The sequence below is a fragment of the Symphalangus syndactylus genome, chromosome 21, assembly GCF_028878055.3.
Source record: "Symphalangus syndactylus isolate Jambi chromosome 21, NHGRI_mSymSyn1-v2.1_pri, whole genome shotgun sequence".
NCBI lineage: Eukaryota > Metazoa > Chordata > Mammalia > Primates > Hylobatidae > Symphalangus > Symphalangus syndactylus.
The window spans coordinates 16,297,402-16,322,057 of NC_072443.2; the positions used below are offsets into that span (position 1 = coordinate 16,297,402).

At 36.2% G+C, this 24,656-nt stretch overlaps 1 protein-coding gene and 1 pseudogene across 19 annotated transcripts in view; one reads left to right on the plus strand and one right to left on the minus strand.

Annotated features, from left to right (window-relative positions):
• Positions 1-24,656, minus strand: part of ROBO2 (roundabout guidance receptor 2) — a 1,378,235-nt gene that overhangs the window by 342,727 nt on the left and 1,010,852 nt on the right. The window lies entirely within an intron of this gene.
• Positions 7,334-8,185, plus strand: LOC129471163 (voltage-dependent anion-selective channel protein 1-like; annotated as a pseudogene).

Genomic DNA, 24,656 nt, shown 5'->3' on the forward strand with positions numbered 1-24,656 from the left:
AGACGTCACTATGTGTGTGATATCTGACTTTTGGTTTGCATCCACAAGCAATATGTATGAATCATTTCTTATTTCTAAAATATTCTTGTTTTTAAAATTACCTATGGCTGCCCCCTTACATCATAACTATACTTTAATTTCCTTCCACTTGGCACTTACTCTGACATCCTGTTATTATCCATTCCTACCTACAGCATCGTCACCATGGAGAGAGTATCACTTACTTCTAAGGTGGCACATTGGCTGAATCTGAGGTTCTCGTTAGAGTTTTTGTATTTCCGTTTAATTTTAAGAATTACTTACAGGAAACACACGCTAGTTTAAAAATTCATTTTTGCTATCCCTGTAAAGTATGATAGTTTTTTTTTTGAGATGGAGTCTTGCTCTGTCACCAGGCTGGAGTGCAGTGGCGCAATCTCGGCTCCCTGCAAGCTCCACCTCCCGGGTTCACGCCATTCTCCTGCCTCAGCCTCCCCAGCAGCTGGGACTACAGGCGCCCGCCACCACGTCTGGCTATTTTTTTTTTTTTTTTGTATTTTTAGTAGAGACAGGGTTTCACTGTGTTAGCCAGGATGGTCTCGATCTCCTGACCTCGTGATCAACCTGCCTCGGCCTCCCAAAGTGCTGGGATTACAGGCGTGAGCCACCACGCCCGGCCTATAAAGTATGGTAGTATTTTGACTTGTGTTTCTACTTTCCCTACAACAGAACAACAGGTCTACTTTTATACTCAATGCCACAAAAAATAATGGAATATGTTGGCGGGTCACAGTTCTATTTTGCCAGTGAGTAGCATTACTCACAGATGCAGTTTTTCATCACAGTTGGCAAAGACCTTTAGTAGCGCTTAAGGGCTTCATTCTCACAGTGCTGTACAGTCATCAGTCAGAGTTCCGTCTTTTGAGTCCATGTTAGGAACACACATTCATCAACATACTGCAGTATCTGCATCTGATCTTTTGCTGACACTTATAGCCAGTCCCCTGTGACTTTTATCATGGAGACTGTGTTGAGATTAGAATTGGATTATAGTCTGTGATCATTAATCTAAAGTCTCACTGTGGACTGTCCCAAGCAGCAAATTGGGAGACCCTCTCACCCTCTTCATATACCAGTGTTAAGAGAAATACTTAACATCTGTGTTATAAATCAATCTGAATATACACTAACAGAAACAAACATACGGGTTACATTTTCTTGAAATTACACATGGTTATAAAAATTGACCTAAAAAAAGTACTTGGAAAAACATGTTTGGAATTTGGTTGAACAAAAATATTGTTAAATATCTCAAGCTGTTTGGCAAATCTCAAAAATGCCAAGTGATTTCCAAGCCTACTGAAATGCCCTTTGTCTTATGCGTGAGCCTTTCAAAGCTTGAAAATTATGTGTTTGTGTATGGTGTGTTTGTGTGGATGTGTTTGTATGTGATGAAGCAATGGGCTTTGTAATCATTTTCAGGAGTTTCATCTTTAAAAGACAAGAATAACATTGCCCAATTATCTAAGAAATTTGTTATCAGTATTGCAAACACTTATCAAATATTGGTTTAGCTCTATACACAGATAGAGTCCAAAGGCATGCACTCGGTATGATTAAATGATGACACAGTCATTTGACATGCATTTTCTCAAATAGCCCATGTTCTACAGAAAAGCTATTTTTCTTGGTTAATTTTGGAAGAAAGAACGGGTCAAAATGCAAATGTGTTATTCTGTTGGCATGGAGGAGCTTCTTAGATTACAAACTTGATCTCATCTTATACCTGATATCAGGGTCTTGAGATAACTGTGATAAGATACAATTAAGTCTTAACTCAGGAGAGCAAGTATGAAAAGTCAACAGCAGGTGAGTATTGCCAAAGGAGGGTTAATGTGCGTGGGGCATGAAGGTCATAGTCCTGGGTAGTTGGAAATCCTTGAGTATGTAAAGGTGGGAGTGAACATGGGTGATAGCCAGTGTGGGACATGGAGGGAGTGAGATAAAACACTATTTGATACAAGTAATTACATACACTTTTTTTAATAACTGTAATATATATATTATATACAACATATGTAATATATGTTGTATATACTATGTTATATATAGTTATATATAATATATTATATAACTATATATAACATAGTATATACAACATATGTTATATATAACATATATAAGATATATACAACATATATGTTATATATAACATATATTATATAACATATATAACATATATTATATAACATATATAACATATATTATATAACATGTTATATATTATTAATATGTTATATATAACATATATATTAGACCTATGTTCTTGTTTCATAACAAAGATCTTAGAAACTAAAATATTCAAGGATGAAAAGGATAAAACACTATTTGATACAAGTAATTACATACATTTTTATAACTGTAATATATATAATATATATAACATATGATATATATTGTTAATATATATAACATATGTTATATATATTATTAATATATATAACATATGTTATATATATTATTAATATATATAACATATGTTATATATATTATTAATATATAATATATATATCATATATATTAAACCTATGTTCTTGTTTCATAATAAAGATCTTAGAAACTAAAATATTCAAGGATGAAAATGTCTATAAAATATAGTCCATCCAACCAAGTGTGGATGTTATCTAAACAACTGTCAATTTCTCTCCTGACATCCCCTTTCCTTACTTACAGATTGCCTAGGTCTTGGTCATCAATTTGCTACATTTCTTCTGAGCTTGTATCATGTTCCTTTAAATTGTGAAATTTTGCCACCAAAAAATGTCTTAAGCATTATGTTAGACAAACACCACTCTCAATTAGGACTGACAACTTGAAATTGACTTCAGAATGCAACTAGAACTTTTGATTATGCTTAATTCTCCCATCACAAGACCTCTGTTGAAGCAAATTTTCTCAGTGATACTTCAAATTTGAGCACGTCTTCATTATCGATTTTTTTCCAGTCATACAATACAGTGTCAAACATAATTCCTTCCAAGGAACACTATGTTTGGTCAGAAGTCAAAGAAGCACAAAAACATCATTTCATTCGGTTATTCTAGAGTATCTTGTGTTTTGTGAATGAATCTATTATTTATAAGATTATTCATAGTCATGTGTGGAGCCTGGGGAACCCAACCTCATATTCTCTCATTTGATTATTTATTATGGTATAAAACAGTGCCTGCTTAGGGCTTGCTCTAGCAAAGTGATTAACAAGTCTCCCTCAGCTCTCTCCATTTAAGCCTTCCAGACTTGAAGCCCTGTTATCTCCTGATTGCTCAGAACCACTTCCCATGGTGCTACGTGCATGGAAAATACCCGTGCACTGTGCCCAAACTCTTGATCATTTACACCTATCTTCTGTAGTTAACTGTCCTTTCGTCCATCTCAAACAAAGGGCCACTTTGTCCTTGCTGTGCTCCCTTAGTTTGTTATACATACTTTTATCAGCACTCATCTCTTTGCTCAGTTCTCTGTTCACTTGCCGCTTGCCTGTCTTAGTTGTCCTTGTATTTCCTGCACATTGTCTAAATTATAGCGCATTCTTGGCATTGCTGAAATCCTTTCTTAGTGGTTAGATGAATGTGAACGAACAAGTTCAAGTTAAAACTGTAACACTCAACTAATCTCTAGTGCCCTTTAAATTCTAATACTTAAATTTTAACTATCTAGTGATTCTATCACCTCTCTCTAAAATTTTTCCAGTATAAAACTTTTCCTTCTTCTTTCTTTCTTTTTTTGAGACAGGGTCTCTCTCTCTGTCACCCAGGCTGGAGGGTGCAGGGACATAATCACAGCTCACTGCAGCTTCAAACTCCTGGGCTCCAGTGATCTTCCTATCTCAGCTGCCCAGGCAGCTGGAACCACAGGTGTGTGCCACCATGCTTGGCTAATTTCTTAATTTTTTTCTGGAGATGGGGTCTTCCTATGTTGCCCAGGCGGATCTTGAACTCCTGGGCTCAAGTAATCCTCTCACCTTGACCTCTTAAAGTGCTGGATTTACAGGTATGAGCCACTGTGCCTAGCCTAAAATATTTCTAATATATAGAGAAGTACAGCAATATGCCCACCACCCAAATTTATGTGATACTTTTTAAATTCCTTCACATGCCTTTGACAAATTATGAAAAAAATCTAGAACCCCTTTATTAACTATCTTGTTAGTGAACTAGAATCCTTTCATCTGGAATTGTGTGTTGTATGTGTGGGATTACTGAAGAACAAAACGAACAGTAAAGCACCTTGCCTACTTTGCATACCTAAGATTATGAATTTGATAACTGAAAAGATTTCTAAACCTTTTAGGAAACTCGATTTTAGTTGCAAGCCACATTCATTAAAATGTGTGATATATAAATTATACATATCAGATAATGTTTTAAAAAGAGATAACAAAAAGAAGTATTTTTAAAAAATCGCTTGTAGTCTACAAGTGAAGTACCAGTTTTTGCCACTAGAGGGAAGCTACCTTCAAACACAACACAAGTTTTTTCTTTTTTCTTTTTCTTTTTTTGCCTGTAGTTCAACAAGCCCTCTCCCTTGTCTGGTCAGATATTTGGCCAACATACAAATCAGTACCCTTCATCAACAATAAATGTAATGACAATGTTTAATTAAATAAGAGCCCTTCTTTTTTTTTTTTAAGAGCTAGAAAGAGAAACAAAGAACCATATAACTGGCAACTGCAATTTGCGTCCCTCTAGAGGCAAAAGGAAATCTATAATTTGCCTTGAGAAAGTGGGAAAAGATCAAGAGGCAAAGACAGAAGCAGCGTCAAAGTGCAATCTTATTCCTTTACCATCTGTCACAATCACTGTCATTCCCCAAAGGCCATGTTTAAAAATGAGACGAGAGGGCTCCTAAGAACTTGAAAATGGTCAGAGCTCCGAATCACACTGAAATATTAAAACTCAACAATACCAGCCAGCAATTGCTAGAAATCTTCCAGCATAAGGCCATGGTGGGGAGAGGAGTTTTAAAACAAGAGGGTAAGAGAAAGAAAATGATCCCCACATAAGCCTTTAGAAATCTATTTCATGAATGGTGGCTGAATGTCTTGAAGTTTATTTACTTGGTGTAATGAATTAAAATACGCAGCTGCAATTTCAAGAATTATTATACTGCCATGATTTGAACAGGTGAATTCATATTCCATGGGATAAATTTCAAATTGTTCAGCTATTGTATACCAACAAAAATCAATCAGGCATACAAATGCAGCCGTAAGTCATGGATTGACCACGTTGTTATCTTTTTGGGTTTTTAGACTCTCCACCACTTGGGGACAGACTGATCAGCAACAGAAAAGGAGGATCAATAGCATAAGCAACTTTCGCAACATGGTTTCTAAGTGCATTTTCAAATATGAAAGGGTGAATGGAAGCCACCCAACATCCATTAAAATCCGTTTCATATATACCTGGAGAACGCAGACATTATGACATAGCCAGAGCGTCATTTGAATAATTTCATATGGAAGTTTTACATGAAAAAAGGCATGTTCTATATTGTCGTTCACCACCACCGTCCACTCCAAGCATTATTGATAATGGAAAAAGATACAAAAGAGTCTTCTCTGTTATTTTCCTTTCCTCTTCAGAGGCTTCAGTTAAAGCTGTCTTACTCATAGCACACTCAATTGTAGTATAAACTTTCCAGCCAATGGATCTCAAAAGGACAAATTCTAATAACCAGACAAAGGCCTAGACTACTTAGATATTCAATGTTATTCTGTCAATCAGCATGAGCAATTGGGTTATCAGTTTGCAGAAACTTTAAAAAGGCCCAAAGACAAATTCTAATCTTACTTAACAGGAGATTTCTGTATGTATGTCTCATCAGTGACTGAAGTCACTATAATAAAAATCCTTATTTCTGGGCAAGGGAGACATTAAACAATACGGGATATAAAAGAATGGCTAATTCTTTATCCAAAGTTAGAATAATGTATGCATAAAATGAACCAGAGTTCTGTGACTTTATCTTTTACTTTCGTTAGATTCAAAGAATGAACTTCCGAACACCTGGCACATAAGCAATTAAACTCATAATGGACTTGGCCATTGCCCATATTGTCAATATGGTAAGAGCAGATTAAAATGAAAAATAGAAACATAATTACTTTCCAGGTATTGTAATATTGGGTAAGGAGCACAGACTAATCAAAATCATTGACTTGGTCATGTCTCTAGAAGACGGATCTGCCAGATTTAAATGGAGAAATATAGACTTTGATAGAAGATGGATTAGAACCATTGTCATCTAAGAAAAGAGTCTCAAACGCACTAAAGCAATCCTCATGACCTGAAGCACAATAATTTCATAAATAATATTACCTTGACATTGATTTATATAAAATGTCAACCATTTTTAATTTCTCAATCATAGTATGTAGTAAAGATCATTGGCTGGTTCATGGTAGCACTTACAACTTACAGGGCAATTACTATATCCTAGGCATTGTATTTAGGCATTTCACTTTACATGTATTATCAAATTTAGTAGTTGACCTTGTAAAGCCCTTATTTTATAGATGAGAACATCGAGGTTTAAGTAACTTGTGCTAAGTAGTTTGCGCAAGTGGTGGAGTCCTAGTTTGAACCAACTTCAGTTTTACTTTAAAATGTGTGATTTTAATTTATACAGTCTCTTGCTAATTGTAATTCTGGTTTGATAATATTCCAGAACAGACATAATGGCAAATATAAATAACAGAAATACTTGTATTCATAACGTTATCCGTAATGGTAAAACAGGCCCCTGCAGCAGATGTTTCTAATGCATTATCTATATTCTTTTATTTTTTATTAATAGAACTGGAGAATTGGAAGAATACACAAGGTGACCAGTCATAAAACTACATCACTGGCTGGGCGTGGTGGCTCACGCCTGTAATCCCAGTACTTTGGGAGGCTGAGGTGGGCGGATCACCCGAGGTCAGCAGTTCAAGACCAGTTGGGCCAACATGGCGAAATCCCATCTCTACTACTAAAAATACAAAAATAGCGGGTGCCTGTGATTCTAGCTACTCAGGAGACTGAGACACGATAATCGCTTGAACTCGGGAGGTGGAGGTTGCAGTGAGTCGAGACTATGCCACTATACTCCAGCCTGGGTGACAGAGCAAGACCCTGTCTCAAAAAAAAAATTAAATTAAAATTAAATGAAATAAAATAAAATAACATAAAATAAATCACCCCACCTTCTTTGCAATGTGGAGCCTTGTATTAGAATGTTGGGCAACTCCCCGCCTCAGCGCCGCAGCCTCCCAGCAGCCCCTGCCGAGCCCGCCGCCGCCTTTGAGCTGAAGATGGCTGTGCCACCCATGTATGTCGATCTTGGCAAATCTGCTACGGATGTCTTCACCAAGGGCTACGGATTGGCTATAAAGCTTGATTTGAAAACGAAATCTGAGGATGGATCGAGTTTACAAGCTCAGGCTCAGCCAACACTGAGACACCAAAGTGACGGGCAGTCTGGAAACCAGGTACAGGTGGACTGAGTATGGCTTGAGATCTACAGAGAAATGGAACCCCAACCATACACTAGGCACCGAGATGACCGTGGACAGTCAGCTCGCACGTGGCCTGAGGGTGACCTTCCATTCATCCTTCTCACCTAACACTGGGAAAGTAAAAATGCTAAAATCAAGACAGGGTGCAAGTGGGAGCACATTGACCTGGGCTGTCACGTGGATTTCCACATTGCTGGGCCTTCCATCTGGGGTGCTCTAGTGCCGGGTTACAGGGCTGGCTGGCTGGGTACCAGATGAATTTTGAGAGTGCAAAGTCCTTCCTGAGTGACCCAGAGCAACTTTGCAGTTGGCTACAAGACTGATCAATTCCAGCTTCACACTAATGTGAATGACGGGACAGAGTTTGGCGGCTCCATTTACCAGAAGGTGAACAAGAAGTTGGAGACCGCTGTCAATCTCATCTGGACAACAGGAAACAGTAACACGCACTTCGGAATAGCAGCGAAGTATCGGATTGACCCTCATGCCTGCTCCTCCGCTAAAGTGAACACCTCCAGCCTGATAGGTTTAGGATACACTCAGACCCTGCAGCCAGGTATCAAACCGACACTGTCAGCTCTCCTGGACGGCAAGAACGTCAAGGCTGGTGGCCACAAGCTTGGTCTAGGACTGAGATTTCAAGCATAAATGAATACCGTACAACTGTTTAATTTTAAACTATTTTGCAGCATAGCTACCTTCAGAATTTAGCGTATCTTTTAATGTTGTATGACTGGGATGCAAGCATTGCTAAATATGTTAGACCTCGAGGTTAAAGATGATTCAGCTTTAGGATGTGACCCTTTCAGAGGTACAGAAGAAACCCATTTCCAAAAAAGGTCCTTTCAGTGGTAGGCTTGGGGGGAACTCGGTAGCCCCTTTGAGATGCCAAGTTTCCTTTTTATCTAGAAATGCCTTCAAGTGGTAGCTGGTAATATGTAGGCACTTTGTAAATTCATATTGAGTAAATGAATGAAACTGTGATTTCCTGAGAATCGAACCTTGGTTTCCTAACCCTAACTGATGAGAGGCTCGCTGCTTGACAGTGTTACAAATGCACCTGAATGAGACTTTTTTAGACAGATCTTCATGACCTGTTCCCACCCCAGTTCATCGTCGTCTCCTCTTTTACACCAAATGGTCTGCAGGGTGTGGTCACTGTTTCTTCTGTGCCATTTTGGGGTGGAGAAGGTGGATGTGATGAAGCCAATAATTCAGGGCTTATTCCTTCCTGTGTTGTGTTTTTTTGCCCTTGCACCAGAGCAAGAAATAGCTTCCAGGAGCTCCAGCTATAAGCTTAGAAGAGTCTGTGTGATTGTAGTCACAAGGTGACAACACTCAGAATCTAAATTGGACTTCTTTTGTATTCTCATCACTCAATTTGGTTTTTAGAAGTTTAATGGGTACATTTTAAAGTCTTCCATTTTGAGTGGAATTAGATCCTCCCCTTCAAATGCCGTAATTAACATCACTTACAGAAACTTGAATAAAATATTGAAGCCTCAAAAAAAAAAAAAAATGCTGGGCAATAAGTTACAACCAAAAAACCCTGGCTCTTTTTAAGATGAGACAAACTTATCAGCCACTTACCCTTTTGCCTTTTATCATTCTTTTCTTTCTTTTTAAAATCAGCTTTCTTGGTTGAATGTCATTCTTATTAGTTTATAAATAAGACGCTGTGCAAACCTTGCCATCCATGTGGCCAATTACGTAGGGAAGGCCAAGAAACTTGCAAAAACATTGGAGGTATATATTTATAATTTGCATACAGCATTAATTTTCAAAAATCTTTCACTAGCAGTTGAATAAAATTCCTAACTGGTAACAGCCCAGTTTTAAAAAATGTGAGTGAAGGGATTAGAGGATATGAATTCAAAGTCACTTCTAGCTTTTAAATTTTATGATTTTATTTGATTAAGCATCTCAGAGTTAAGGAGAGACAAACGAATCAACTTCACAAGCATTTACTGTTTGGTCCAACACTGTAAAATTTGATTAAGTAAAGCCTAGACTTGTTGGAATTCATCACACAATGCCATTCACCCTCAGACCTTGTAACTCAAATATGTGAGAGTAGATTGATCAGATAAAATCAATGTGGTCTGAATAATAAAATTTAATTTCCATTTAAAATTGTGTGCTTGTTTATATACAGTTACACTTACCATGCTTCTATTTATGTAGTTATTCTAAGACTGTTCTGCAAATAAGACCTTTGTGTGGTTCCAAGTTTGTATTATTAATTTGCAAAAGGTTGATTTTGTTTCCTCCATTGTACAGAGAAGGAAACTGAGGCTTTGAAGACATTAAGGCACTTCAGGGATCACAGTAATGTGATCCAGCTTTCTTCTCCTTATACCACATTGTTTTACTTTCATTTTTATTATTATTCAGAATATTCATGAACTTACACAATACTAATTTTGCTAATGAGATAAATGCAAAACTTCCAAGTAGATTCATTTGAAAATCGTTGTAAAGAGAAAACATGCTACTGAAATTTAAGCAAAAAGAAGGCCAAAAATAAGTTTATTTTTCACAAGACAAACCCTACCCACATTCCCTACAGCAGTTATATGGGACAACCTTGCTCTATGATGAACTGAATGAAACAATTTTGGGAAATAATTTTCTCTGTCTGCCCTCCCATCCTCAATGGCTTGATATATAATGCCTTGTGTACAATCTTGTCAAAATATAAGAAATAGATGATATATTTTTTAACACTTCCCTGTCCACCCTGTGATGTTAGAACTCTATGACTCACAGTCCATTCTCTGGTATATTTGTAAAACGACATGCAAAACACAGAAATTGTAAGTCTTGGAGTCACAGAACATCTCCCTGAACAACCTGATAGCAGAATCTCATGCATAAATTTTAATCCCGTTGAATCAATGTTATAATTATTAGGCTTAGTAACTAATGACATATTCACTAGTGTTTGTTTTGACTTAAGATAAAACTCCTTAAAACAAAAACACATCAATAACACATAAAAGATAACTCTGCTTAAAGAAGGCGGCCAAATGCTAGATGTAATTCTTTAAAAAGTCAATACCTAAAATATGGAGTTAAGTCAGCATGTAGACTAAGTAAGACTGGTAGCAATGGAACCTAAACTGGGGTTTTAGATTTGCAGGTAGTATATAGATAATCATTATCGGTGCTTGCTGAATGTTTGTGGTGGTCCCCCCTCCTTCCAGAAACATAGCTAGATTGCCTTCTGACTTCTTTGTGGTTATGTGTGGCATGTGACTTGTTGTGGCCTATGAGTTGTAACAGAATATGGCATGCATTACTACAGGCTGAGGGATTTATGTTAATATACAAAAGCTTCCAGAACCCTCCTTTCCCTCAGCCACTATCGCCAGAGTGTCAACATTCCTTCATCCTGGATACTGAAGGAAAGTTAATACTTATGCCAGAGCAAGGCCCCAGCCAACATGAAATAGGCAGGTAGCCCAAGGACTGATAGGCTTTAGACCTTTTTTTAAAAAAATTGCTTTTAAAAACACTGATCCTGGCCGGGCGCAGTGGCTCATGCCTGTAATCCCAGCACTTTGGGAGGCCGAGGCAGGCAGATCACATGAGGTTGGGAGTTCGAGACCAGCGTGACCAATGCTGAGAAACCCCATATCTACTAAAAATACAAAATTAGCCAGGCGTGGTGGCGCATGCCTGTAATCCTAACTACTCAGGAGGCTGAGGCAGGAGAATTGCTTGAACCCAGGAGGCAGAGGTTGCAGTGAGCCGAGATCACGCCATTGCACTCCAGCCTGGGCAACAAGAGCGAAACTCCATCTCAAAAACAAACAAACAAAAAAACACAAAACAAAACAAAAAAATACTGATCTAGAGACTGGGAATGGTTGGGGAAGGTAGGGATAGGAAGAGATTTGTGAAAGAATACAGAATTACAGCTAGATATGAGGAATAAGTTCTAGTATTCTATATCACTACAGGATGACTATAGTTAACAATAATATACTATATAATTTCACATAGTTAGAAGGACCATATGGAATATTCCCAAAACAAAGAAATGATTAATGTTTGAAATGAGAGATATGCTAATTACCCTGATATGATTACTGCATATTATATGTATCAAAACATCATTATATACCTCACAAATATGTACAATTGTTACGTATCAATTAAAAAATTAAATGGAAAAACCACTGACATTTTGGGACTGTGTGTTAACACAGAATCTCTAACCCATCCTGAGTGATAAAAATTGGTACTTGAAATAACAAATGCACACTTATGCTTTATCTTGTTCCTTTAATCTCTATCCCATGGAAAGTGGAGTAGGCTACACCATTTCCACATAAGAAGCATTTTCTTTTATGGATGCAGCTGCTAGGTTCCAATAAGAAATTTTAAGAAATGAAGACAAGCTTTGTACTGTCAGCTATGAAATTAAGCATGAGTCTAAAAGCCAACAGAAAAGGTAAATAAAGGACACAGATTTTTTAGATTTGGTGATAATTAAGATTTCTGGCTGGGCGCGGTGGCTCAAGCCTGTAATCCCAGCACTTTGGGAGGCCGAGGCGGGTGGATCACGAGGTCAGGAGATCGAGACCATCCTGGCTAACACAGTGAAACCCCGTCTCTACTAAAAAAATACAAAAAATTAGCCGGGCGTGTTGGCGGGCGCCTGTGGTCCCAGCTACTCGGGAGGCTGAGGCAGGAGAACGGCGTGAACCCAGGAGGTGGAGGTTGTGGTGAGCCGAGATCGCGCCACTGCACTCCAGCCTGGGGGACAGAGAAAGACTCCGTCTCAAAAAAAAAAAAAAAAAAAAAAAGATTTCTGAATTTTTAAAATGTGTGTGCTGAATAGTTTCCATGAGTAGCTGCCATATTGAATTCTGACACGTATGTCTCCATTCACTCTCATGGCAGAGGAGGACTGTTTTCTCTTTGCTTAAGGCAGACATTTTCACCCACCAATAGTACAAACTACGTGTACCCTTCACTCAAGACAGTTAAAGTTTAAGAAAATATGTAGTCATTAAACTCTTCAGTTTGCCAGAGGGACCTTTATGGCCTAAGAATGAAAACGATAAATTATCTGACTTGTCTAGTCACACTCACTCAAAAATCTTTAAAAATATATAGGTTTCTATTTTCTACATTAGATAGTACTACTTCCATATTGGTTTATGTGTGAATTGAAAGGTAAGACAAAAAATAAAAATTAAAACACCCTCATTCACTTTCTCTTGTGTCCCTGGTTAGAGACAGGCATATGAGCTTTTCTGTTTCTTTAAATGCACTTCTAAAACTGGCTTCATAAAATGCTTTCAAATAATACAGGTAAAACTCATCATTTGCCAACAATATATGAATGATATGATACAAGATGGAGATCAAAACATACTTGAAACCACTGACTGGTTGTTTTGAAAGTTGTCTAGATATGTAATCACAAAAATACTCAATAAACAAAACTTCTGTTTTTATGTAGTATCCGGTGTTAGATATAAAAATAAGCTGAAAAACATCTGGAATTCAACTGGCTGTCACATATATATGCTCAAGAAGGATAAAAACTTAACAAATTTTAAAATTTTCTGAATCATTTTTTTTTTCTTTTTTGAGACGTAGTCTCGCTCTGTTGCCGAGGCTGGAGTGCAACGGGGTGATCTCAGCTCACTGCAACCTCCGCCTCCCAGGTTCAAGCAATTCTCCTGCCTCAGCCTCCCCAGTAGCTGGGATTACAGGTATGCACTGCCACACCCAGCTATCTTTATATTTTTTGTAGAGGCGGGGTTTCATCATGTTGGTCTGTCTGGTCTCCAACTCCTGACCTCAAGTGATCTGCTCACCTCAGCCTCTCCAAGTGTTGGGATTACAGGTGTGACCCACTGCGCCCGGCCCTGAGTCCTTTGTTTTGAGTGGATGTATTAAAAGATGAAAGAATGATACAGTTGTTTATTAGAAACAAATGATTATGAAAAAGAGATTAGTGATCCACACTAAAGCATATCCTACTAACATACAACAAGAACCCTGAGAAGTTAACAAGTACAGTACTTTTCAAGTGAACCCAGGTGAATTCCCATTTCCTGTAAATCAAGATGACTGTTGTATGGGAACTTTAACACTGAATCCCTTTTGTTCTTAATCACTGACTCAGTGGTTTCAAAACATTTTCAGCCATTACATTCTCACCAAAGATCATGATGATATGATGATCTTAGCATTAGATCTTAGATGAGTTAAGAGCAAAACAATAGAAACCAATTACATAGCCACATCTATTTCTAATTGACTAAATCTTTTAAAATCCAGTTTTGCAAAAATACAGTTTATCTGTGGAATCTGACAAATCATGTATAAGACATATCTGACTGGAGCTACCGAAAGCACCGGGATATTTCTGGTGCACATACAATAGTACAATATTGTTGGAAATACCTGATGTATATAGTTTTGTGACCTTTAGCAAAAACCAGAAACGAAGCTATAAAGAATGACAGGCAAAAATTATAACCCAGTCAACTAATGAGAAAAAGAAAACATTAGAAATGAATAAATATATTGGGGTAAATCTCTTATTACCAAAATTGATTTTTCCATGCATCTTAGATTTTGTTTTGATTAAATAAATTAAATGAGTCAGAAAATAAATTTAAACCTACCCACAAAAATTCATAATAAAATGTATAGTGGATTACTTCTGCTATGACATTTCAGTTCACTCATCCGAAGGCATCTGATTACTCATGAGTGCTTATATTACATTAGCCTCTTCACTCATGACAAAAAGGCTGTATTAGACCTAATCCATTATGGAGTTTCTGTTCTTTTACTTTTTTTTTCACTTAAAGCTCATCACTACTATCCACGCTGAATTCTATATTAAATAGTAATTCTATATTTAAATAGATATTGTATTGGTAAATCTTGATCTTATAATATAGGGTTGTTCTAAATTATGTTTCATCTATTAAGATATTGGATAACTGCTCTGAAAAACAAGTCTCGAATCTTAAGAGAAACAAGATAATGAAGCTTTGCACCATACCATTTAATTTTGAGACATCTCAATTGGGAAGAAATGCACAATTTTTCTGAAAGACACAATTGCTCTGTCTGGAAATTAATATCTTTCTTTTTCTCTAGAACCATATTTGAACTGAACTTCAAGACAAATAGACACAAGATAAATCTTTTTTTTTTATATATCCTCAATTGCAGGAATTTAATGCTCCAAACAGAATTAGATCCATTGCCTTGCTTTCTTATCTGCTTTAGGGTTCTCAAGACACAGGAATTCATTTCTCCCAAAATGGGTCTTCAAAAACATCTTTCTCAATTTAATTTCTCATAGGTTCTCAATTGGCTGCAACATTCAATTTGAAGGTGTAGAGATTTACTTTTATCCAAAACTTTTTTTAGATACCATCAGGCTACAAATAGGGACTAAATTTTATCAATGTTAGATTTAGCTTTTTAAAGACAATTTTGCAATAAACGGACTCTTAATTTGAGTTTATGTGTATGTAAAATTTGATATGTGATCCATTAAAGGAAATGTAAAAGAAGAGGAAATCTTCCTCTTTCAGTCACTGAAACCCTAGGAGGGGATCTAACTTTGAATGAAGAATAGCTGCATGGCCATGTTAGACAGTACCTAGAAAACAAACTTGAAGCCTTTAAACTTTTTGAATGGAAGAAAGAGCTACTGTCTAACTACCACTTACTTTCCATTTTCAGTTACTATGAATTACATGCAGGAAGACTTTACATTAAGGAATGAAGGAAATCACTTTTGGCATTAATTTATTTTAAGCCTTACTATGGCTGTTTTACAAGTACCACTGCTTTAAAAATCAGTCATCTCTCTATGGATCCTTCAACAGTGTCACAGACACAAATGTGGTTCTTGCTGATGTAAATGTTTGATTCCTCTTGGATTGTCCAGAGAAACATTTCAGCTAGGTCAATGTCTCTAAAGAAGAGAAAGATGATGTTTTGCCTTTTGCAGACAGGGCAGTTGCCATCACTCATCTTGGAAGAGAGCTAAAAACACTGGACCAGAGATGAATTTGAGAGCCAAGCTCTTAGTAGTAGTGTTGCCAGATAAACACATTTAATCCAAGTGTTTTTATGTACTAAACTTGGCAACCCTAATTATGAGACTTTCATTATCACCAGTGGCTTCTTCCAGGAGAATCTGAATGAAGAAATCTCTCCATAAGCATGAAGGCACACCATAGATAATCAATGGATAGAAGTTATTTGCAGTCCCTCCAGATGAAAACACCAGAATTTAGGAACAACCAACTACAAAAGAATACTTCCCATTTTTTCTTGTAATTGGTATCACATGCTGCATTTCTCCTAAATCCTCTAAATCTGCTTTTGAGATGGATAATTAAGCACATAAACTTATTTCTGTGAATTACGTATTCACATATTTATGTACTGTGAGTATATAAATGTAAGGCTTAATAACAATTGACATTTATTAGAATATATATGAAAGTAAGGGAAAAGGAAAATAAATTACGTTTTCTTAGATTTTAAACCAGTGGTTCTCAATCCTAGCTATAAATTGAAATTACTTGGGATTAAAACAAAACAAAATAAAACAAACAAAAACAATAAATAGCCAAATCTCAGCCCTATAATATGGGTACCTATGCCCATCATTAGTAGAATCAGAATAAGTAGAGTCAGAATTAGAATCCAATGTTCATTTAACCTCTTGATTTACGGTGGAGAAAATATTGGACTAAAGGTTTTGGATCAAGACTGAATCTTGGTCAAGTCTTAATCTTGACTTTGGATTAAATTCCAGATCAACCATTTTCTACACGTGTATCTATATAGCCAGTTATTTAACTTCTCTAAGTACAAGTTAGAATCTGAGAGAAATACAATTCTCTAAGTATGAGTTAGAATCTGAGAGAAATACAATTCTCTAAGAATTAGTTAGAATCTGAGAGAAATACAGTATGTCCAAGTAACCTACAAATTCTGTGCACAATATAGGCATTTTAGATTCTGGAAAGCTATGAAATTCCCTGGCCCCATTCGTTTCACTGAAGTTGATAAGTGGTGATTATCTTTAGTATATATCATAGCTCTATAAAGTTATGAAACCACAAGAATGTACAGAAATGGTACCATTTAAATTTTTCAACATACATTTTAGTATTTATGTCTAGTATCTAGCATCCATGCTCCTCTGCTTCTCCTCCCAGGGCTCTTCTATCAGTCTATTTGGATATATCCAGCGTCACTGACACAACGTTGAGAGTCCTAGGCCACTTAGGAAGTCTAGGTTCTTTCTCCCACCTAGACTAATGCCTAGGCTCCCCCGAACTCCTGACTATGCCCTTGGTTTATTTTTATTACGCTTTTATTCATTTATCACTAGAAAACTGATGAAGATATTGTGAGTCAGAATGCCAAGAAGGCCAGGGAATCCAGATGAGATCTTCCTGCCTACATAGAACATGACTAAATATCTGGCTTAGACTTGTTATCTCTCACATGAAAAGAACGATTGCCGCATTTTCCAAAAATCTTAAAATTAATATTTAAATTTAACTCTCCTTATATGCAGATTTAATTTGTAGACTTTGTATAAAAGCAATTTAGTAAAAAAAAAAAAAGGAATATGGAAATATCTCCTTTCATTAAGATAAAAACTCATCTACCCAACTCATATATTGTCAATATTTTTAATATAATTCAGGTGGTTTCTAGAAGAAATTTCACGTTTCCTAGATTTGACAAAAATATCCCCACTCCTACTTTTTTTTTCTTTTTTTGAGACGAGTTTCACTCTGTTGCTCAGGCTGGAGTGCAGTGGTGCGATCTCAGCTCACTGCAACCACCGCTTTGTGGGTTCTAGCAATTCTCCTGCCTTGGCCTCCTGAGTAGCTGGTGTGATCTTAGCTCACTGCAACTACCACCTCAGGGGTTCAAGTGATTCTCCCGCCTTAGCCTCCCGAGTAGCTGGGATTACAAGCGCCCGCCACCACACTCAGCTAATTTTTCTACTTTCAGTAGAGATAGTGTTTTGCTATGTTGGCCAGGCTAGTATTGAACTCCTGACCTCAAGTGATCCACCAGCCTCAGCCTCCCAAAGTGCTGGGATGACAGGTGTGAGCTACCGCACCTTGCCCCCACCCCTGCTTTTCTGAAAATCCTGATAAGTAGTATAAAGAATGGCAGGCCTTCGTGAAGAAGCCAGCAATGGGAGCCATGGGTAAGGTTGCCAGTAAACTGTTTAAAGAAACATGTCTTTGGTGATAGCTTAGATTGTCCAGTTCACTGCAGCCATTCACTTTGACTTTATTCACTTCACCCCTGTATGCTTTTGTGTTTGCAAGCCCTTAGCCAAGATGGTAAACTCCACTTTAAAATAGCTAGCTTAATTTCTAGAAAACATTACCTAATGTATAATTTTCCAATATTAAATAAAAAGTAATATTAGTGTTAGGTTACATGGTTCCAACAAAATAAATATTTCTTTTTGGTCACAGACAACTCACCAGTTTGGCATCTCCCTATCTTTTTCATGCCACCCATCAGCATGAATTAACGAGGCCAGGATGCATGCATGAGGCACTTGATTTCTTATCCAGTGAAGGTTATATAGCACAAGCACTAGAAAGTGCCCTGTTTCTCAGACAGCTATGTGCTGCATGTTAAAGGCTGCAATTGTTCTGTGAAATAGTTTAAGGTGACAAGGTTTCTATTTTGGCATTGGGAAAGAGGTGGCAAGAATGCATTATTAAATTTTGTAAGGATAACTAGAATGAAAAATGAAATTGTGTATTGTCAGATGCAAAGATAATGCCTTTTGTAAACAATGCTTTTGTTTTCTAAAGGAAGCAAAACACTATTAGCATGACATTTAATTTTCAATTTAAGAATTCTAGAAAAAAATGTTGGGGTAAATGATTGCCCAGTTCACTGCAACCATTCTAAGATTACACATTCCTCTGATTTATTTACTAAGCTGTGAGATATAAATGAATATTTTTTATTGTAGAATCATAGTAGAAAGGTAACTTTCTCCCATATATGGACTGATATAAGTTTTATGTTATGTGGTATATGTCTCCATCTTTATAGACCATGATTTTATTTCAAAATTGAATTTGGTTTCTAGAAAATAGTTCACTGGTCTATTAGTGAACTTACCTCTTTAAGACAGGGTCACACAGGATTTTTAAAAATATGTGTTTATTTTAACAGAAGCTAAGATTTTGCTATAGAAGAAACACTCTTGTTGCATTTTACAATTTAATGTGAGATATATTTCATCAAATTAACTATCATAGTTTATATCTTTGAGTTTATACATTTGCATTGCTTTGCCCAAATAATTGAATGCTTTAAAAAGGTGTATATGAATTCATATTTTATTAATAGAATTGTATTTCACATGTACTATAAGAGTTTTCAATTAAAAGAAACCATGTGAGAGATTTGTAAAAGGGAGTTTTTAATCCAATTAGAAAAAAAAGTTTCAAAATTTTTAAATAGGATTATTTAAACATTCAAGACTTACATAAATATGTCATTGGTACTGAATATATGAATACATTAGTATAATAAATTTATTATTTCATCAAATTTCAAAACTAAGATAAAACATTTATTATCATTCAATATTTAAGTGATTTTTCTTTCTATTGTTACTTGTTAAAAGAAGAGGGAAAAATAGAATGTCTAATTATTTCCAAAACTGCAAATATTTTTGTATCTCTAGATTTGTTATTTTTGTTTATATAACAATAAAGAAGCTACCTGAAATCAGTATATATTACAGAAAGTCTTCAAAAGAATAAAAGGGCACAGACAGACATACATATTAATCCTTATGTAGATATTCAGGTTCACTCTTGTTCAAATGTTAGAAAGCTAATTTCATACTCCATCTGGAGAATGGTGAATAAATTTAAATTTAAATTTTTAGTGCTATTGTCCCATGAAAGAAGTCTGATTATTTTTCAAAATTCAAAGATTTTTTTTGGTTTGTTTTCTTTTCCTTTTTTTGTGACTTGCACTCTGGCAAATGACAAAATCAGTGCAGAACTTGGAGGAAAGGTGCTACTCTTCAGGCTGAGAAGGCTCCCTTACATCAGCTTTCGTTTAATTTTGACGATGACCATGCGAACATGGGCGAATTCACAGATTTTAACTTCATGCTTCAGAGTCTCAGCTAAAAGGGGAACAGACAATATCTCAACACCATAGACTGTATCCTTCTGTCCTTTTTACATCCCACCTGAGAACACCATCCTCAAATGTGTCAGCTTAGACTGCTGATGTATTGCTGTGCATGGCACATTCTGGGACCTGGAAATGTAGGCAACCTTCAGTTTCATAGTCTCACACTCAGAAAAAGCAATCAGAGTGATTTGCTAGGAAATAGAGTGAAGAATGCTACCAAAAGGGCAGTTGAAATCCCTTGTTTTGCCCTCTTTTATGACTGCAAAGGCAATGTTTAAAAATTCCACATTGATAATAAGGTGTTTATTGTACATTTTAACAGCCACACTTGAAGATTATTTTTCAAATGTTACAAAACAAGAGTAAAAATCTCCCTAAAAGAAAAATAGTCTTCTGCTTTTGTTGCACAACTTTTCAAACACAATCGTACTTAAATTAACTCATTGAGGCCAACAAATAGAGTCCTTATTGAGCAAATAAATATTCCCAAAGGGGTCAAAGAGGTTGAAAGCAGGTTCTTTTAAATACCAGTCACAACAAAGCCCAAAGAGAAATAAGTAATGCAGTACAGAGAACTGCACCTGGTCATGTTTAGCTTAAAATACTGCAGACTTAACAAACGCATTTATCAAAACTACAGCTTACCTATGTGTGCTCTCCCTAACTGACACATCACAAACAAATTTACTCCCCTCAAAGAACAATCTGCTAAGCACAATACGTAGATACACACACTGTATCTATCATGCTGTTATTCGACCAGAAAAGATCAAATTTTCTAATACAAATAAAGTGGAAATGGTTCTTCCAATTTAAGGTCCATAAAACACTTATTAAAGATAAAAGCAGGTTATTCAGCAATATTGGCCTTTGTGAGATGCGGTATGTGCCACAGAATGAAATAGAAATTTCAGTGATGGAAAATCATTCTCCTTCCCTCTTGATAGTATAATAACCTTTTAAATCATGTTTGACATTTGTAAGTTGAGTGAGCTGGCAGCCCTGAAAAGCCTCTGCAGTAATATATGTGGCAAACCCTTTCTGGAGCAGTAATCTCATTGCTGCTCTAACGGCTCTCACTTCATGTGGCCGACTGGGCCCCAAGAGACATATTTGACTCTGCCTTTCTCAAGCCACTGGTTGCTAATGTTCCCTATTATGAGGAAAACAGCACCATGCCTTCAGGCAATGGCCACTCTGCTAGAGGTACCACAACCAGCCAACCTTCTGCTGAGCTTTTTTGTTTTAAACTATTAAATATGCACATGCTTTATACAAAAGGGGTTCTTTGTGCTTCAAAACAACAATATGACAGCGATATTTACTCTGCTCCAATTGCTAATCTGACAAGCTCCATCTGGTAAGCAGACCCTTTATCTTCTCATCACCCTAAATCTCTGAAGGAAAGTGGACACTAGCAGCATATGTCCATGGCTGGTCCTTATGCTTAATGAGGTAGAATATTTATAGGTTGAAACTTTAAGGACACCTAGGAGATGTGTTAGTTGATGTTGAGAAAGAAAGCTATCCCACTAAAGAGAGCTACATGAGTCTATTTTCTGTCACACCGCATTTCATTTGGAAAGGAAGCCCCGCACAACCTCTTACAAAGGTGAAGTTGAAATGTGATTTTTCTTAAAATGTTTAATAATCCTACAGAGCCACCTTCAATGTCCCCAGATACGTTTCTGCTTATCCCTAGCACTTGCATATATATATATATAATATTTCATTGTCAAATAAAGATTGAATATATTCAAGATGTACATGATTATTTTATTTTTATGTATACATATACACGCACCTTGTGTAATGATGAATACAATCGGATTAATTAACACAATCACCACCACCTATTATGTACAAAATATGGTCAAAGTGTACAAACTCAGTTATAAGATACCCCTATATTTTAATTGCCTTGTCTTTATTCTCTACTCAAATATAAGCATTGTAAATGCAATAAATATATATTATTTCATAAGTCTACACAGTAGATGCTCTTTATATTAGTCATTTGAATAAATGTATACATTTTCACTCTGTTATGAACACAGAATACTTATATTTCACACAGGAATAAATGTGATATCGAAACAAACCTACCTTAGCCCCAAAATCAAATTTATAGACAGGTTATTTTTGTCTTCCATAGTTTACCATACAGCTTCATTCATCTTGACCTTTTTCAAACATTCAACAACTTAACTAGGGAGTGTCCACTCTCTGTGATCTGTACTTAAATATAAAATATTCTAGACATTCAAACTTCTAAATTAATATGGTACTCCATACCTACAATTTAATCTATAGTGCTTTGTAGCAATATAGAAAGAACATGGCATGGAGGTACGGTTATACCCACGTGCCCAGAAATAAATGTGTAATTTTAGAGAAGTAGCAAGTTCTATCTTTGCATTTGGTAGCACATTAAGTCCCATGAAATCCATCTATGAAAGGATTAATTATAATTAAAGCTGATGTGCATATACTAAGGAAATAAATATTAGTGTGTTTTTCTATTCAAAGCTGATAAAACATCTGAGCAGTAAAGATAAAACATTCCCTTACTCAATTTGTATTTTATATACAACCTAGAGCCAACTTTATCCTAGGGGATTTAAAGGCATCTGAGACTTTGGTTCAGAAGTGGGAAATAAATGATGAAATTTCCTCGGCCATTTTCTGGGTCACTTTCTCAATAAAAAGGTCATAGCCAGCTGCTGTTGCTGCCTTCCAAGTCTATATTTCAGCTATATTAATGCATTCTTCTATCTTTTTATCATTTAGAGGATATTTAATGTATTTTCCAATAGATATCTGAAATTACAGTTGACTCTAAAACCTCTCATAATAATCAAGTGAGCTGGAACATGCTAAATAAGAGATCTGGAAATTTGGCATTATCACTTAGATTTGGTGTCCACATCAGTATAACCTTCATGAATTTCTAGCCAAGAATGCATATTAATTACACAGAAATACACACAGGTACAATTATTGGTTTAATGATCTTATTTGCTGAGCTAGTATGGCCCATAATTGTTTAGGGGTGAGACAAGGAAGGTGAGCAGGTGGAAGACCTAATGAAGACAAATAAGGCTTTAGTCAGAAGAATACTAAACGTGCATTAAGGGCGCACCACAAACAAGACACTGTTCTAAGTAGTTTATATGTATTAATTAGTTCAATCTTTGCAACCACCCTATGAGATAGGTACTATTAATATCTTTATTTTTTTATTGAGAAAACAGACTCAGGTCAGGTTTGGTGGCTCAAACCTGTAATCCCAGCACTTTGGGAGGCCAAGGCAGGAGGATCATTTAAGGCCAGTAGTTTGAGACCAGCCTGGGCAACATGGCTAGATGCTGTTTCTATGGAAAAAAAAAAAATGTTCTTTACTTAGTTTCTATGGAAAAAAAAAAAAAGTTCTTTACTTAGTCAGGTGTGGTGATGCACACTAGTAGTCCCAGCTACTTGGGAGGCTGAGGCAGGAGAATTGCTTGAGCCCAGCAGGTCAAGGCTGCAGTGAGCCATGACTGTGCCACTGCACTCCACTCCGGGTGACAGAGTAAGACCCTGTTTCTTAAAAAAGAAAGAAAGAACTTTAAAGAGAAAAAAAAAAAAAGGAAATTGAAGCTCAGCAAGGTCAAGTAATTTCTCTGAGGACACACAGCAAGTATGTAACAAAATTGGGAAGCTTAACTCCAGAGTGATACATTTAACCACTACACGGTGAATTTAGTAAAAGAGTTACAATATTTGAATGTTAGCTTCTAAAGTAAAAAGAAGGTATCATTTTAACTATGATGAGAACAAAGAGGTCTACAAAAGGGATTTTTCAGTTGAGTGTTTATGCCTAACTTTTCAAATGAATGGCATAGGCCATTTAATTTTGCTTTGCTCATGTGAGAATTTAGATATCCACATCTACATGTATGATAGGAATATTTCAAATATTTGATAAGTGAATGAATTGATAATTGAATAAATATATAGATTGCTGTATATTTATATTATTCTATAATTTTGAAGTAATACATGCATATGCAATTTCAGAAGTGATTGGAGTCTTCATATAAGTAGTTAGGAGCCACCCCTGCACATCGTTTCATAAATTACACTTAGCCAATGCAATTTATTATATTATCAGCTATGGTGGGAATTGTTTTAACACCAGTCTCCCCCACAATAATTATTCTGATAATAATATTAGTAATAATATTAGGAAATTTGGACTCTTTAAAAATCTTATGTAAAGCCTGAATAAAATCATCTTAGAAATCTTTATTTTTTAAAATCAGTAATATATATATTTTCAATTTAAAAATATGTCTATTAGGCTGGACACAGTGGTTCATGCCTGCAATCCCAGGACTTCGAGAGACCAAGTGGGTGGATCAACTGAGGTCAGGAGTTCGAGACCAGCCTGGCCAACATGGTGAAACCCTGTCTCTACTAAAAATACAAAAGTTAGCTGGGCATAGTGGTGTATGCCTGTAATCCAGCTACTCGGGAGGCTGAGGCAGGAGAATTGCTTGAACCCAAGAGGTGGATGCTAGTGGCCAAGATCATGCCACTGCACACCAGCCTAGGTGACAGAGTGAGACTCTGTCAAATAAATAAATAAATAAATAAATAAATAAATAAATAAGTTGTCTATTATTTCAGTTTAGATTTAAAATAAGACCCCCAAGTCTCCTATTTTAGGTAGCTGCCCCTAAATGTCTTCTGTAAAGAAATTCCAGAGACATCCATTACCAGAAATGTTGAGACTTTAGTAAGAAAACTGATGTAGAGAGGAGACAGTGAGAAAGTAAAAGGTCACAGACCTTATTTAAAAAGTAAGGAAATACAGCCTAAATGGGAAAATGGCTAGGTTTATATCCCACATTTCCTCTTCCTC